This window comes from Pan troglodytes, chromosome 7 (genome assembly GCF_028858775.2).
Source record: "Pan troglodytes isolate AG18354 chromosome 7, NHGRI_mPanTro3-v2.0_pri, whole genome shotgun sequence".
NCBI lineage: Eukaryota > Metazoa > Chordata > Mammalia > Primates > Hominidae > Pan > Pan troglodytes.
Window position 1 is genome coordinate 45144665 of NC_072405.2, and position 17519 is coordinate 45162183.

Below are 17519 nucleotides of genomic sequence, written 5' to 3' on the forward strand. Positions count from 1 at the left end.
CTGTGAGTCCTCTTAAGGAATCAAGTCAAACAATCCTCAGGACTGGCCTCAACCTGCCATCAAACTCCCAAAGGTCCTACCACCACAGAATGCTCAGGGACAGGGCAGGGATGCTGCACAGAGCCCATCACTTGGAAATATCTGGGAGCCAGTGAGAAAGAGAGAACAGCAACCCTCAGCATAATCAGGATTTAAATGTGTCCACAGATCTGACAGATGGACTGGACAGAAAGCAGGAAATGGAGGAGTGTGTCTGGAAGAAAGGGCATGCTGCTTGATGCACTAGAAGCCAACATCATGGCTTTGGATTTTTAAGCAAAAAGCTTTTTATTGTAGAGCAACCAACAAGGAGAGTGGAGTCAAGCTCAAATCTTTCTCCCAGTGCTGGCCTGGTATTTTTATTAGAAAAGGTTTAGGGGGTGGATCTGGGGATTAGTAGGTGACTGGAGGAAGGAAAGGGGAGGTCTGGAAAATCCTCGGACATGTGTAGTTGTCTCTCCATGCTTACTCCTGGGTTGTATGCATAAATTCACAGGGAGTTAGTATGAAGCATGCAGCCAACATTTGAACGAGCTTGTTCTGTGCAAACTTCAGTTGGCCATATTGGTTCCAACCAATTTCAGCCAGTTTTGTTATTTTAGAAGCAGAGGGAGTTTTGGCATTTCAGCAAGCTGATATTATTTTTTATAATGTCATCATGTAAACTCAAGAATTGGCTACTGGTTTCTTGACCTCTTTGGAGCACAGTTTCAAACGTGTCAGAGCCTAAAGATCAGTGAAAAGGCTGCTCAAGAAGTGGGTGAAGCTGGCCTGGCCATGCCTGTTGCAGCCCCTCTATTCTTGGAGCCCTCTGCTATCTGAGAAGGAGAAACCTAAGGCAGGAAGGAGCAGAAGGAATTCTGTTTCCAAGAACCCAGTGAACTGGTGTAGAAAGCTCTTTCTGAAGAGCTGGTCCTGCCAGTCAGTCACAGAGAAGATCCCCTTGTTGGTTCAGGAATGCGGAGAACAGCATCAGGCTGATGGCCAAGGATGATGAGACAGAAGGAGCAGCCATCACGGAAAGGTACAGATGCCTGATTTTCTTGCCAGTTCCTCCCCTTTCCCTAACCAAGTTCTAGGGAATAATGGGGTGAGGAGAACCCCAGTAGAGTTCCATCAGGAGGTGGAGACTCTAATTTGTGGAATTTGGAATTGCTAAATATTTGTAATCACTGGTAGGTGAGGTCAAGACACCTATGAGCTACAAATAAGAGAACCAAAGTGTTAATATTATCCTCAATGGAAAAGATGTTCTTAACTCAAAAAAAGAAAGGACTGGCTTTCCAATGGAAAAAAAAAGTCGAACTGTATCAATAGATAATTTACTAGTGAAGGACTGTGACTTATAAATGCACAAGTACAAATACTCAATTTGAAAATAAAAAATAAAAATTAAATTGATAAAAGACGTATCAACTGAGCATATATATATACAGATATATACATATATATGTTTAATATACATATATATGTACATATATGTATATATATATATATATTTTTTTTTTTGAGACAGAGTTTGGCTTTGTAGCCCAGGCTGGAGTGTAATGGCACAATCTCGGCTCACCACAACCTCCACCTCCCGGGTTCCAGTAATTCTCCTGCCTCAGCCTCCCAAGTAGCTGGGATTACAGGCATGTGCCACCATGCCCAGCTAATTTTGTATTTTTAGTAGAGACGGAGTTTCTCCATGTTGGTCAGGCTGGTCTCGAACTCCCGACCTCAGGTGATCCACCCACCTCAGCCTCCCAAAGTGCTGGGATTACAGGTGAGAGCCACTGCACCGGCCTATACTTTTTTAAATGTTAAATATAATAATGTGGGTGAAATGCAGAAGACCTAGGAGTTCCAGTAGGCATAAAAATATTTCAAGCTTTCTAAGAAGAGATTTGGCAACAAATATCAAACACTTTAAAAGAGCTCATCATCTTTAAAATCGTAATTTTATTTTTAGGACTCAACCCAAGGAGCTCACTAGAGATGGAAACAAATATTTACAAAGATGGTTATGCAGCATTTTAATCATAAAAACATTGAAAACTGCCTAAATATGTAGGAGATGGCTAAATAATTAAGATAATGTAATAAGTGTTACGCAGTCATTCAAACGATGTCTTAAAGTAATGTTAGTGACGTGGATAATATTCAAAATATAATGTTCAAAAGAAGAAAAAAAAAGATGCAAAACGATATAGTATGATTACCTACAAGCCGTAAAATCACTGAACTGTACCTCAGGCATTACCCAGGCCACTGCGATCATTTTATGGATGAAGAAATTAAGGTTCAGAAAAGAAATTAAAGATCGGAGAGGATAAACAACTTCCTCAAAGTCACAGAGTTAGTTTGGAGCAGAACCAGGACTAGAATTCTGAAGTCCCTGAACTCTCCACTGAACATTTCTGAAACTGGCTCACAAAAATTTTCCTTAACCATAATATGCATGTATGCGTTTTTCAGGGGCTTCCAACCTCCTACCTATATCACTACATTTCTCTCTCTTTCTCTCTCTCTGTCCCCCACCCACTTTTATTCCATTACTATTACCCTTATCAATCTATTATGACTCTGGTTACTAAAACTGCCTTATTTCCAAATCCTTATCTGACTTGGTAAAGGGAATTCTTTTTTGTTCTTTTCATCTGTATCAGATCATTAACACTTTAAGAAATATACATTCATGTCTATGGCCATACCACACTGAACATGCCCGATCTCATCTGATCTCAGAAGCCAAGCAGTACTTGGATGGGAGAAATATACATTCATGAGGGGAATGTCCCTAGGCCTTCTCAAATTTGCAAATCTGAAAATACCCCTATTACATATCATTTTTCCATAAAATGCTATAAAAAGTACAACTTAAAATTTTAAGTGACCCCCTTAGACAATTAATGATTCTATAAATTCAGCGCTGAAGGCTTTTACACAGCTATTAAAATAAATTCTGGCAGAAATAGTTGCAGAAATAGTTCCACAGATTGCTCGCTCTTGTTTCTCTGTAGAGTGCATGATAATACTGAGTTGAACTCATCATTTAACTCTATTTTTTTTTTCTTTTCCGTCTAAGAAGTATAACCTTTGGAACCACTTAACTTTTATCCCAAACTTAGCTACTGACTTTCTTTTTGAGGTCATTTTTTCAAAAGAAATAAATGTGTGTTTTCGTGTTTATTTTTTGTTGTTGTTGTTGTTTTGTTTAATTCAATCACTACCCATAGCCAAGAGGCAGTGCTGAGCAGAGAACAGAGTTGCGTCTAGATTTAAATACAGGGAAGCCAATTATGTACTCACCTATTAAGATCACTCTAAAATACTAAATTCGAATTCGTGATGCCGTTGTGATGCGGGGTGCCTGTAATCCCAGCTACTAGGGAGGCTAGGCAGGTAGAATTGCTTGAACCCAGGAGGCGAAGGTTGCAGTGAGCCGAGATCAAGCCACTCTGTCTCAAAAAAAATAAACAAACAACAACAACAAAAAAACAAATTCATGATGCCCGCAAAATTATTAATTACTATATTCCAAAATAATCAAAATTTTAAATGTTATCCCAAAATGCCAAGTTTTGTTTTCCTATAGCGTTTCATTCCTAGTAAGACACTTTATCGTGTCGAGTCTATTTTTTAATATTTTCCTTTGCCTACCTATCCCACTTCCAATTAGCTGAGGTGGCTATTATATGTTCCTAACCTCGTCTGTAGCCCAGTGATAAACACGTTACCAGTTGCTCAGCACTTATCCGTTTGACAAAAGATCTGCAAACACTTCAGGCCCAGATTATTAGTGGGATGGAAGCAGGAAAAGTCTAAAATGCATGCTCTTGGGATACCCCTATGGTCTTATACCACCCAGTCTGATTTCCCACATTATCCCAAAGCAAATGCTTTCCTCTATTATAAGTCATTAAAATCTACCATGACCTATCAAGTCCTTTCTTTAATGAAAGTAGAATGAGAAATATGTCAGTTAATACAGCAAATGAAAGGGGGAAACTGCATTGTAAATGTATGGTTGAGGAATCAAATTTCACTGTCCCTGGCATGAAATAAAACAGAGATAGATAGACATTCTATAGTCATGTTCTTCTTTCCTTACCTAGAAAATACCAGTCACCTCAGAATTATTGGATAAGTCTGTCAAGACAAAGTCTGGCCTCATCATGCTGACAACCATGAAGGGTCTAGAATGTGGCCCAACGTGCTGGAAGCCCAGACTTCTCACTGGTGACCTAGGAACAGGCCCTGTTCATTATTACATACATATTTGGGACTTTGAACAATTCAATTATATTTTATTTGTACTTAATCTTGGAATATCTTTCTGTTACAAATTCATTTTGGTTAAGGGAACATCATAAAGGGCGTTTTTCCTACAATTATGATAAAGTTCACCAGCTGTTAGCAACTCTTTGCATCTAGGAAATAAATCTCAATTAGATTTCACATGATAAATACTAGTGTGTCTTGCCACCATTCCCATATGCAGTCATAAACAAGTCATCACTATTTTACTCGTAAATATCTCTCAATTTCACCCACCCTTCTCTGTTTCACCCTCATCCACTTCCACGCTGTCCTATGATTGCACACTGACCACCCTTTTTCATTCTGGTTCCCCACCAATCTCTTCTTCTCATTGCAGAGAGAGGAGAGATTTAGAAAATGTAAATCTATTGTCAAATCTAGGCTTAAATGCTTCAAAGGTTTTCCAGTGCTTTCAGGAAAAAAAATGCACAGGATAAAAACCCCAGGATCCAAGAGCCTCACACATTTGGCCTGACGCTAGCCATGTCCAGTTCCACTGTCTGCATCTTCTCCTCACAGCCCAGTTGTTCTCCAACCACCAGGTTGAAGGCTATGTCATCTAGAGAGTGGGACCTGGGCCGGAGGAGAGAAGGGTGGGGAGCAAGCTAGGGATTGTTGTCTGTTAAGTGTCCCAGGTGATTCTAATATCAGAGTTGAGAACCATGCCTCTCAAGTAGTTTGGAGCAGGTTACTTTATTCTGAAATCTTTTTTTTTTTTTTTTTGGTGATGGAGTCTCACTCTGTATCCCAGGCTGGAGTGCAGTGGCATGATCTTGGCTCACTGCAGCCTCCGCCTCCCAGGTTCAAGCAATTCTTCTACCTCAGCCTCCCAAGTAGCTGGGATTACAGGCATGTGCCACCACGCCCAGCTAATTTTTGTATTTTTAGTAGAGATGTGGTTTCGCCATGTTGGCCAGGCTGGTCTCAAACTCCTGACCTCAGGTGATCCACCGGCCTGGGCCTCCCAAAGTGCTGGGATTACAGTCGTGAGCCACTGCGCCCAGCCTCTGAATTCTTATACAAACTTATCATCTTCATTCATAGTACTTATTTTTATTTGTAATTTTACACTGGATCATACACTTGAAAGTTCCTTGGGAGCAGAGACTCTGTGTAGCATAGTGGGCAAGTGCCTGCCACCACATACAAGCTTCTCTGCAATGACTTGTTCAATGAATGAATGAATAAAGGAACAATGGCAAGCTAGTTGATTATTTTACTTAAAATATTTAATATGATACAGGGCATTTTCATTTTAAAGACAATAAAAAGTATATTTTAACAATTTTTTTTACTTTTTTTTTTTTTTTTGAGACAGAGTCTCACTCTCGCCCAGGCTCACCGTAGCCTCAAGAACTCCTGGGCTCAAGCGATCCTCCTGCCTCCATCTCTGGAGTAGCTGGGACCACAGGCACGTGCCACCATGCCCAGCTAATTTTTTTAGTTTTTTTACAGAAGGGATTCCCATTATGTTGTCCAGGCTGGTCTCAAACTCTTGGGCTGATGTAATTCTCTCACTTCAGCTTCCCAAAATAATGGAATTACTGGCATAAGCCACTGTGCCTCGCCAAACATATATACATACATACATATATATATATATATATATATATATATATATATATAATGCCTATATTTTCACACTAAAAGATAGCAAATGATCCTGTATTAAATTTCCTTCTGGTCTTTTTTCTAAGCATACATATTTCAATATTAATAAAGATAATATTGTACATTTAATGTTGCTACTTAAAAAAAATTTAATATTCTTGGCTGGGCGCGGTGGCTCACGCCTGTAATACCAGCATTTTGGAAGGCCGAGGTGGGTGGATCACAAGGTCAGGAGATCGAGACCATCCTGGCTAACACGGTGAAACCCCGTCTTTACTAAAAATACAAAAAAATTAGCCAGGCGTGGTAGCGGGCGCCTGTAGTCCCAGCTACTCAGGAGGCTGAGGCAGGAGAATGGCGTGAACCTGGCAGGCGGAGCTTGCAGTGAGCTGAGATGGCGCCACTGCACTCCAGCCTGGGTGACAAAGCGAGACACCGTCTCAAAAAAAAAAAAAAAATTAATATTCTTTTGTGATAATTTTCCATACTATGAATGGCAAGATAACCCACCAATGGATGTCTTTATTTTTTTTTTTCATTTAATACTTAGGTACTTTCCATTATTTTTCCATTAAAAACAAAAATTATTCTTTTGAAGTTTATTTTGAAGTTGTAATTACTTCCTGAGGATAGATACCTTAAAAATGAGTTACTAGGCCGGGCTCAGTGGCTCATGCCTGTAATCCCAGCACTTTGGGAGGCCAAGGCAGGCGGATCACCTAAGGTCAGGAGTTTGAGACCAGCCTGGCCAACATGGTGAAACCCTGTCTCTACTAAAAACGCAAAAAATTAGCCAGGTGTGGTGGTGCGTGCCTGTAATCCCAGATACTCAGGAGGCTGAGACAGGAGAATCAATTGAACCCAGGAGGCAGAGATTGCCATGAGCCAAGATCACACCACTGCACTCCAGCCTCAGCGACACTCTTGTCTCAAAAAAAAATAAATAAGTTACTCAGTTAACAAAGTAAATATTTTGATACTTCTGCAATATTTACATTTTTAACAGCTGTATATGAGGCAATATTTTTGCACTCATGACAAAGAAAACTTTCTTTTACATGAGTTTTCATATCATTATCAAACATTAGCTGTTGTCTTCATCACTGAATGTTCACGTTTCTTTTCATTTTGCCAGTAGTGTTCAGTATTGCTTACAAATTTTATGAGTTATATATAAGAGGTACCAAATTTTGTACCAATTATTTGTTGTAAAAATGTATTGCTTGGTTTTAATTTTATGATGTTTATGAACTATAAAGAATTCAATTGTCATATAACCAAAGAAATCTATTTTTGGTTACTTTTTTCATTCTTTTTATGCTTAGAAAGTCTTTTCCCCTACCATATCATATAAATAGTAACCGGATTCTTTTTTTCTGGTTAAATTTTTTTTCTTTTTAAAAGACATTTATTAGTAAATCACACTCTAAAATTAAGAGGAGACATGGAAAAAATCCATGCTTTGGGATCAGAAGATTGGGCTTTCTATTCCTAATTAAGTCTGTGATCTTAGACACATCAACTCACATCCTAGAGTTAATTGGGTATCATAACACTAATTATCTGGGACTGTTATTATAAAGGAACTATAAAATGGCTAGATCCCAAAAATGTTATTTCTTCCTCTTTCTCCCCTTTTCACATATGTTCATTCTTACAGTTCCTGACATTTTCTCATCTGGAATGACTCTATCTCCTTTATCCTGTAAATTCTACCTAGTCATTATTATCATCTCTTCCTTAAAAACAGTTCCTGATCTCACATCCCTCCTTCGGGTTGCATTCTTGAGGTTATAATAAAGTACTAAATTTATTTTTCATAGTTTTTCATTGTGTGTGTGTGTTCCCTCTCATCGCATAGCTATCTCTTCCAGCAAACTCAGTGTTTAAAATATGAACAGATTTTGCAAGATGTTGTGAAGGATGCAAAAGAAGATCTGAAACTCTAGGCTTCCTACCCTACCCAAACCAAGGAGATAGTACTTTTAAAAGATAAAGGGAACGGACAAACTAATCCCAGACATGTACACCAAGCAAGGAATGGCAAATGATGTATCATAGGTTATATCCTCTTCCTGATGCATTTCAGAACTCTGGAGCTGTTCCCAGTCTCCAGAGTTCAGACCTCAAACTGAAATACTTCTAGATGACCTTGGCTCCACCTGCTAGAGCCCACTTCTTCCTGTCTCCTAGGGGAAAACATTTCCTGCAAAGAACCACACCCTCCTCATTTGGCTGCTCCTCAGGAGAGCTCTTGTCTGTGCAGGCTGCAAATGCAGCTAATTAGGTGTGGTGACTGGCTTCAGCCTTTCCTGTGCTTTTCCCTTTTCTCCCACTCCCAGTCCCTTTTCTCGTTAGACTGAAGAGGTCCCCTTAGATAGAGCATGATTTCCAAATCAGAGTGGTGGAGGCAATCAGGAGTTACCTAAAGCCATTAAAGATCCTTCATTAACATGGAGTGCCCCTTTGTAATGAACCATGTGGCCAGAAAGAGGAAGGAGGTTTAACCTCTTTACAGAGAAGCAGCCTCAGATGCTGAAGGTTTCACTGTCCAAGATACAGGCAGCAGCTTGCAACAGATCTGCCTGTAAAGCTTAATAGAGCAAAGATTTTGGAGCCTGCTAGACTGAACCATGAGTCAAAACCACCACTTATTGGCTCAGAGACCATGGGCAAATCAATGAATGTCTCTGCCCCTGAAATTTTTAATCTCTAAAGTGGATCAATGTATGTCTACGGTGAACCCCAAATATCTAAGTCAGGTCTCCAGTCAATTTAGAAAGTTTATTTTGCCAAAGTTAAGGACGCGTGTCTGTCACACAGCCTCAGAAGGTCCTGACGACATGTGCCCAAGGTGGCCGGGGTACACCTTGGTTTTATACATTTTAGGGAGACAGGAGACCTCAATCAATATATGAAGCTGTACATTAATTTGGTCCAGAAAGGCAGGACAACTGGATGCAGAGAGGAGGCTTCCAGGTAACAGGTAAATAAGACACAAAAAGTTGCATTCTTTTGATTTCTGATTAGCCTTTCCAAAGGAAGTAATCAGATATGCATTTATCTCAGTGAACAGAGGGCTGACTTTGAAAAGAATGGGAGGCCGATTTGCCCCAAACAGTTGCCAGCTTGATTTTTCCCTTTAACTTAGTGATTTGGGGGTCCCAAGATTTGTTTTCCTTTCACACTTCTATGTGCTTACTGTTGAGATGATTTAGTGAGGCAGTCTGCAAAAACTGTTTAATATAGAACTATGTGCTCAATAAATAACAGCTATTATTACAGTAGTCCCCCTTTATCCACAGGGCATATGTTCCAAGACTCTCAGTGGATGCCTGAAACCCAATACGTGCATATAGTACAACGATTTTTCCTACACGTGCAGAGCTACAATCAAGTTTAAGTTATCAGTTAGGCACACTAAGATATTAACGACAATAACTAATAGCAAAATAGAACAATTATAACAATATCTTGTTCACAATTTCACAGATAGAAGATTTGCTCTTACTATCTCTTAGCAACCTCAGCATACAATTTCTTTTCTTTCCTTATGGAGAATTTTCATCTTTTCACTTAAAAAAAGCCCTTGATGGCTTCTCTTTGGCAGATCTGAATTGCCAGCATCACTAAGGTTGCATTTGGGGGCAATTATGAATAAATGAAGTGGCGTCATTCATCTGGGGTAATACTTGAGGTTCCTTGTCCCACGGCCATGGAAAACTAGGATTTGGATACACCAGGGTGAGGTTCAGAGCAGAAGTTCAATAGGCAAAAGAAAGAGAAAAGCTCTCTAACTGCAGAGAGGGTTCCCAGAGAAAATGAGTTGCCAGTTCCTTTGTGAAATGAACAGGGTTTCATAGACTACCTTGAGGAAGTGGTGTCTGATTTGCATAGGGAACAAAGAACTATTTGGACCAGATGTGCCATTTACATAGTGTGCAAAGAGGCTGGCTGCCCCAGCCGAATCTGCTGTTATGCAGACCGGTTCTCTACCTGGCCGATGCCATGTTGCCTGCTTCTTTACTGTACACGTGGCGACAAAAATAAAGGGAAGATGGAGCCTCCATGTTGAATATACCTGGCTTTCAAGTAGCCCTTTTCTATTGGCACAGCTGCTGGCACTCACCTGTGCAATCTTCCAGCTTGCTTAGGTCTGCAGCTCCATTTTTCAGGCTGCTCTTTGTGAGAAAAGAAATAATTTGGGGACTGCTCTTTATTAAAAGGGAAATTCCACCGAGGACTCTCTTACCCTCACTATCTGCCTAAATAATTTCTTTTTAGCTCCTGTATCATAAGGGCGACTCGAACCCAAACACTACAATTCCACCGCAGTCGGTTTAATAACCAAGAGGGCTCCTAAGTGACTAGTGGGCGGGGAGTAGAGACAGCGTGGGTCCTCTGGTTAAAAGGATTCATGTGTTTGATGGAGGTAGAGCAGGATGATGTAAAATTTTATCACACTACTCAGAATGGTGTGCAATTTAAAACGCAGACATCTTTTATTTCTGAAATTTCGTGTTTAATATTTTCAGATTACAGCTGACCATGGGTGGCTAAAACCCACAGAAAGTGAAGCTGTGGATGACGGGACTGCTGTATTGAGTGCCCGAGTGCTGTCGCACTGAGGGCTTGATACTTCAAATTGAGAAAGAGCTTTCCTCATAGTACCTAACTTGACCTCATACTGTCTACGAGGCTTCAGGGTAAGGTAGGTATTTTATCTCCATGGATTCTGTAGGGTTTTGTTTGTTTTTTTGTTTTTTCCCAGCTCTGATAAGTAGCAAATCCAGGACTCAAAGCCCTCCCTAGAGGATCCAGGGCACTTTTCCCCTGGCCACAGGCGCTCTTGCCTTTCCAGTAGAGGAGCTCCAATTTGCGGAGGCCATGATTCCCCTGTAATAACGAGCTTCTAAACAATGAACAGTGGTTTGTTTGGTTTGTTTTCATTCCATCTACTGGAATCAGCCAGGTAGTATTGAAGCCCAGAAGCCTCGCTACTGTGTGCTATCAATTTGTTCAACGATTATTCGAGGAGCAGGTGATTTCCATTAGATGGTCCATTAAAGGGGGATGTGTGTCTTTCAAACTGGAAACTCTCAGCAAACAGAGAAGCAGAACTGGCTGCTCTGCCTCCCTAGGAGCCACTGTCCCCAGGCTCACCTTGGGTGGGAAGGATAACAATGTGGTTATCTGGGTGTTGTGTGGTCAGGCCGGGTACTAGACTCTGAACATATCCACTGCCAACTGTTACCTTACCCAGCAGTGAGAAGGATATGAGATGGGTAAGGGAGGGAAAATGACAACCAGTGTGTGACAGACAGGTTTAGAAGAAGACTCCAGAAACCAAAAGAGCTCCCAGAAGCTTATTTTCTAGCTGGAGAAGGGGTTAGGGAGAACTCACAAAGCCAAGAAGAAAGTCCTAGATGATCCTTCTAACATCACCATGATCTTTCTGGGGAAAATGAGTTAATTAACTTCTACCTTTCTGTGTTTTTGTTTTGTATGGGCATATTAAATGGGGAAAATTGTTAAGACTCTCACACTTATGTCTTGATTTCTGTGTTAGACCTTGATAACCTATGACTGAGATCATCTTGTAACATGGTCTTTCCTGCAAGAAAAGCCCATGCTCAGGATGACATTTTGAGTGGAGATGCAATAAACGAGTTTATTTTTTAATTCTTTCACTAAGTTTACTAATCCAAGGATGGTGATCCAGGACAAGGATGAACTTTGCAAACCTAAATCCTCTCTGGATTTTCACACGTTACCTGTGTTACACGCAACCACCCTGCCTAGTTATACTAATGAGATTCATATCCGTAGCCCCGAACACTTGTCCTTCCAGTTTCATTGAGGTGAGCACCAAGGTAATTGCCAGGAAAGTCGTCAAGGGCTCTCCTGTATCTCATTGTTAATCAGGACTGCATTTCTTTCCCCCTATTCTGATCAGGGACTGCAAAGATGTGATTTCTGAAGGGTTTATTTGGCATACCCCTGGGGGAAAAAGAAAAAAAAAAACCACACAACTTTTCCTTATAAAGGGGGGTGGAAGTGATGGAAGTTGTGGGGGGGTGTTGGCAGTTCCCTAAGAGCAAAAGTTAGACAGTATTGCCCTCTGGTGGCAAAATTTCCCAAGAGCGACCTTTGCTTTGAAGAAACTGCAATGACACTGGCTCATCAGGGACTGGACACAGGGCGCGCGGGACACAGCATACGTGCGTGCGGAGAGGAAGGGGTCACTTGCTCAGAGATGGCCATTCCATAGAGAGTTGCTACCTTGACAAGCAAATAAAATCTTGCCACCAAATTGCTATGCTTTCTCCTTTCACTATCTCTCCTAGCCACAAAGGATTTGATCTTTATCTCATCTGTAGTACTCCCTTTTCTCCCATCAGTTCAATGCTTGTTAGAAATGAGATTAGAAGATATTTTAAAACTCAGAGGATTTGCTAAATCAAAGGTTTTGCCAAATAAGCTTACCATTCATCCTTATGACTGCTTGCCATCATAGGGTTTTCTTTTTTTCTCCGAAATACTATGCGTGTGGATGAATTGGGGTAGCTCTGCTTTCGCAGTTTGAAGAACAAATTCTTCTGCCTGGGTCTCAGTTTCCTCCTTTTTAAATAGAATGAACAGGATTAAGTGCTAAACAGATTTAATGCTCAATGACTCTTGTACCCCAATACTTATCTATATAGTTTTTGCATTTTATATTCCAAAGACCCATACTTCAAGGACATGCTGAAAAAAGAAAATAAATGTATTAATGCAAACAGCTCCACATCAAGGGCATTGCATAGAAAGGCAGCTTTTAGACAAATGCAATTAAAATTACAATACTGATGAAGAAACTCAGAAATACCAATAAGGAAGGCAACATTACCCTTTGATGGGAGAAAGAACAAAGCTGGGTGAATAAGTAAAGCTCTGCATAAGAATATGTTAATCATGTAAATTTGTTTGAGTTCTTTGTAGATTCTGGATATTAGCCCTTTGTCAGATGAGTAGATTGCAAAAATTTTCTCCCATTCTGTAGGTTGCCTGCTCACTCTGACGGTAGTTTCTTTTGCTGTGCGAAGCTCTTTAGTTTAATTAGAAGGATATGAACAGACACTTCTCAAAAGAAGACATTTATGCAGCCAACAGACACATGAAAAAATGCTTATCATCACTGGCCATCAGAGAAATGCAAATTAAAACCACAATGAGATACCATCTCACACCAGTTAGAATGGCGATCATTAAAAAGTCAGGAAACAACAGGTGCTGGAGAGGATGTGGAGAAATAGGAGCACTTTTCCACTGTTGGTGGGACTGTAAACTAGTTCAACCATTGTGGAAGTCAGTGTGGCGATTCCTCAGGGATCTAGAACTAGAAATACCATTTGACCCAGCCATCCCATTACTGGGTATATACCCAAAGGATTATAAATCATGCTGCTATAAAGACACATGCACAAGCATGTTTATTGAGGCACTATTCACAATAGCAAAGACTTGGAACCAACCCAAAGGTCCAACAATGATAGAGTGGGTTAAGAAAATGTGGCACATACACACCATGGAATACTATGCAGCCATAAAAAAGGATGAGTTCATGTCCTTTGTAGGGACATGGATGAAGCTGGAAACCATCATTCTCAGCAAACTATCGCAAGGACAAAAAACCAAACACCGCATGTTCTCACTCATAGGTGAGAATTGAACAATGTGAACACATGGACACAGGAAGGGGAACATCACACACCAGGGCCTGTTGTGGGGTTGGGGGGAGTGGGGAGGGATAGCATTAGGAGACGTACCTAATGTAAATTGCGAGTTAATGGATGCAGCACACCAACATGGCACACGTATACATATGTAACAAACCTGCACGTTGTGCACATGTACCCTAAAACTTAGAGTATAATAATAATAACAATACAAAGAATATGTTAATCAGTTCCAGGGTATTTCATTTGCCTCATGCATGCACCTTATAGCATTTGTTTGTATTTTCTTGTAAATATGTGAATTAAAATAAGTTTTATTATGAGAGTTATTTTATCTATGGTGTTTTAGTTTCTCTCTTAATTGAAAAACTACTGGGCTGTCCTCAAACCAAAGATGGACCTAACAGCCAGTCTTTTCAACTCCTGCCAGAGCTCGCAAGGAAACAGGAGGCTGTGGAGAGGAGTGTTTGCATGAACGTGCAATTCAACGAGATCTGATACAGAAAAGATGGCTTTCATCTCCTATGCTGTTGGGGGGTGACAACTGTTTTTTAACCTAAGCCTCATGTTGGGACTCAAACAAATACACAGCTCGTTGTAACTAGGATTTCAGAAACACATTCACACAGCACCCATGGAAATAATGCAACCAGTCACTGGGCCAATGCTTGGTGATTTGCTTTAGTCTTTTAATGATAGACCACTAATTCCAAACAGGAGCGGTAGAGAGGATGGGCAAAGGGCTGGCATCAGAAGCTTGGCCAGAGTTGCTGGTCAGAACTGCCAACAGTAAGCCTCCACTGCTGTCTCCTTCATTCCGCTTTGTGGTGGACATTAAGCATTCCAATAAAATCACCAGCTTGATGCTCAGCTGGCCTGATTGCTGAGGAGACTGATTGCATTATTCATTCTCATGAAAAGATTTTTAGGACTCTCAAGGATCTATAGAGATTATATTAAAAATAAAAAGCTCCAGAGTTATCAACAGTTTAATTTATCCTCCTGTTCTCTCAAAAGGAACAAAATCACAGAAGACAATAGACAGAGCCTGAACAGAAAACAGGTTTTTGCTGAGGCTGAATGAGTTTGGAAGCCCTGCATGTTATGGGATTGGGTGCCCCTCTCTTAGTCTTTTATTTTTTTTTTATTCATTTCCCCTTTCCACTTTTTTTCCAGACAGATTCCTCTATCTTCTTTAAAAAATAAATAAACAAAAAATAAACAACACCCCCTCCACCAAAAAAAAAAAAAAAAACACCAAAAAAGGCCCAAAACAACAAAAGCTTCTGCTTGCTAATTCCCTGTGAAATACTTCCATCTACTGGCTGAATGGAGAAGACTCATGTTTTAACGTTTGTTGTTGAATTTGTACCACAATTTATGAACACCACTCTTCAAGTATTTAATACAAACAATTAGGAATCGCAAATCCAAAAATTAAAGAAACTGACAAATGTTTTACTTTGTATTTAGCAACAGACCCAGGTAATACCCCCATGTATTTGATATAGGTACGAACATACAAATGCACTTTGCAAACACTTAAAATGAGGCACAGATCTGCAGTACTGCAGAAAACAAATTGGTGAGAAAAAAGGAATTGAGAGACTAGGGAGAGCAATGGTAAGAGATGATCTTTCTGTCAAGCCAGTCAGGATATTTTAAATCAGACCACATAGGGAACAAGGCCGTGGCGTTAGAGATGAAATCAGAGACGGTGGCCAAGGTAACCACATTCTCTCTATGAAGAAAAGTAATTCCGTGAGGTCTAAAAAGAAACCAAATTGGATTTCAAGTTACGTTATTAAAGGGGAAGCCTTCAATAAAAAGCCATTCAGAAATGATGCTTCTTCCTTTGTGTTCATTTTTTAAGAGTCCATTTGGAGAATGAGGTCAGATTCTAGAAATATGGTAAGGTGTTTACAGTCTGTTACAGAGATAATCTAAGATTATAGAATAAAAGATTGGTAGTATGTCAATGCCAGAAGGGATCTCAGAGATCAGTTCAGACTCTACATTGATGAGAAAACTATGCTTCAGGGAGCATAAGAAACTTGTTCTGAGTCTTATATTTCAGAAGTATATTAACAAATTCAACAAAAAATACAAATAAACTCAGGGTTTCCATATGGATTTTAAATGCATTATATTGTTTGTAATATTCTTTCGAGAGTTGTTAGTTTCTAAAAGCAGATCCATATGCACAACAGAGCATCACAGACATCCTGCTATTGGGTTAACATTTATATCACAGTGAAACATCTTGCTGCGGTTTGTCCATTTAGAATAAACAGGGAACAACAGACTGCAGAGAAAATACAGTGCCTTTTTCAAAGGGTAAGTCTCAATAAGTCATGGGTCTAAACAAAATACGGATTGAATTATGTTCCCTCATTAGCTGGGCATGGTGGTGTGTGCCTATAATCCCAGCTACTCAGGAGGCTGAGGCAGGAGAATCACTTGAACCTGGGAGGTTAGTGAACTGAGATCGCACCACTACACTCCAGCCTGCCTGACAGAGTGAGACTCTGTAGAAAAAAGGAAGGTTCCCTCAAAAAGAAGCTTCTCGGAAAGTAATTAATATGTTATGTACCCTACTGGTGAAATGTAAAAAGAGGAGTTAAACCAAAAATGAATCCTTAAGGAGGTCTAAGTAAAGACTTGGTGACTTAAATAACTCCATGTACACACCTTGAGAAAGTGAAGCTGTAATCTTTAAGTCAATTTCCTTAGTGAGAGATATAAGAACTCAGCAAGGAGAGATTTCCCTGGAAGCAGCTGGCTGTAATGGGCTTTCACCATGACTCTAGTGCTCTGTGGCATTACAGCCGTTTCCATCCCCAACTTCAGACCTGCTTCTGCCATTGACTGGCTGCATGAATTGAGGACTGAGGCTTAGCATTTCTCAACAGTGCAATTTCCCAATGGTATGAATGTGCTCTGAGGATATAAAAAAAAGCTCTGCTTATAGAAATAGAGAAATGTGGGGTTATAGCATTAAGTGCAATGGATGGATTTAGGCACTTAAAAAGGCAACATTACAATATAATTTATTACTTCCAGAAGCATTGCAAATACACACACACACACACACACACACACTCATTCCTGAGTGCTGCTATCTACACTTAAAAATGTAATTCTTACTTTCCTTTCTCAGATACGGCATGTTGCTTGAAGAGAATAAATTTTTAAAATTAAACATTTATTCAATCCCATTATAAAGTATAATTTTGCAGAATATTTGAGTGCCCAGAGGTAAATTACAGAAATGTGTACAAAGTGAAGCAATTTTTCTAATCAAATCACTGACATGTTAAAAAATTCATCTGAACTTAAAAAAAAAGGAAAAAAAAGAAAAGATTCCGTAGCACAGTCTTCACTTCTTAGATTTACTATTAAAGGCATAGCAGTGAAAAGCCCCCAGAACTACCCAGAGGTATCACTCAGAGACCCAGGATCACCTTTGAGGCTTCCTGGCCCTCATGTCCCAAATGCTGATTTTTCCCCAGACATCACTCACACCTGCCCACTTGTGTCTCTTCCCACCAGCCCCATCCCATCAGGACTAGCGTCCTGTCACTGTCGAGACCAGCAGTCTCTGCATGAAAACCAGTGTGATGCTTTTACAATCGAAATGCAATGACTTACCTCCCTTCTTTAGAACCTATCAAATATTTCCTCTTGACCTTAGGATAAAGTTGTTCTTGGTTTAGCCTAAGCTGGAACACAAAGCCTTGCATAATCTGCTTCCCTTTGAGACAGCCAGGTTGGAAAGGGTCCCCGGAAAACCTCCAACGAGCCTGCGCACTAGGAGAAATGCGCACTGGGGTGGAGACACAGAAG

General features: G+C 40.2%; 1 long non-coding RNA gene across 1 annotated transcript; it reads right to left on the reverse strand.

Annotated features, from left to right (window-relative positions):
• Nucleotides 1-3333: 3333 nt before the first annotated feature.
• Nucleotides 3334-17501, reverse strand: LOC129135693 (uncharacterized). Its single transcript, XR_008536697.2, has 3 exons — nt 17325-17501; nt 12442-12576; nt 3334-3482 (listed from the first exon to the last, which is right to left on the reverse strand). It is a non-coding gene; the product is annotated as an uncharacterized LOC129135693 (long non-coding RNA).
• Between the last annotated feature and the right edge of the window lie 18 nt (nt 17502-17519).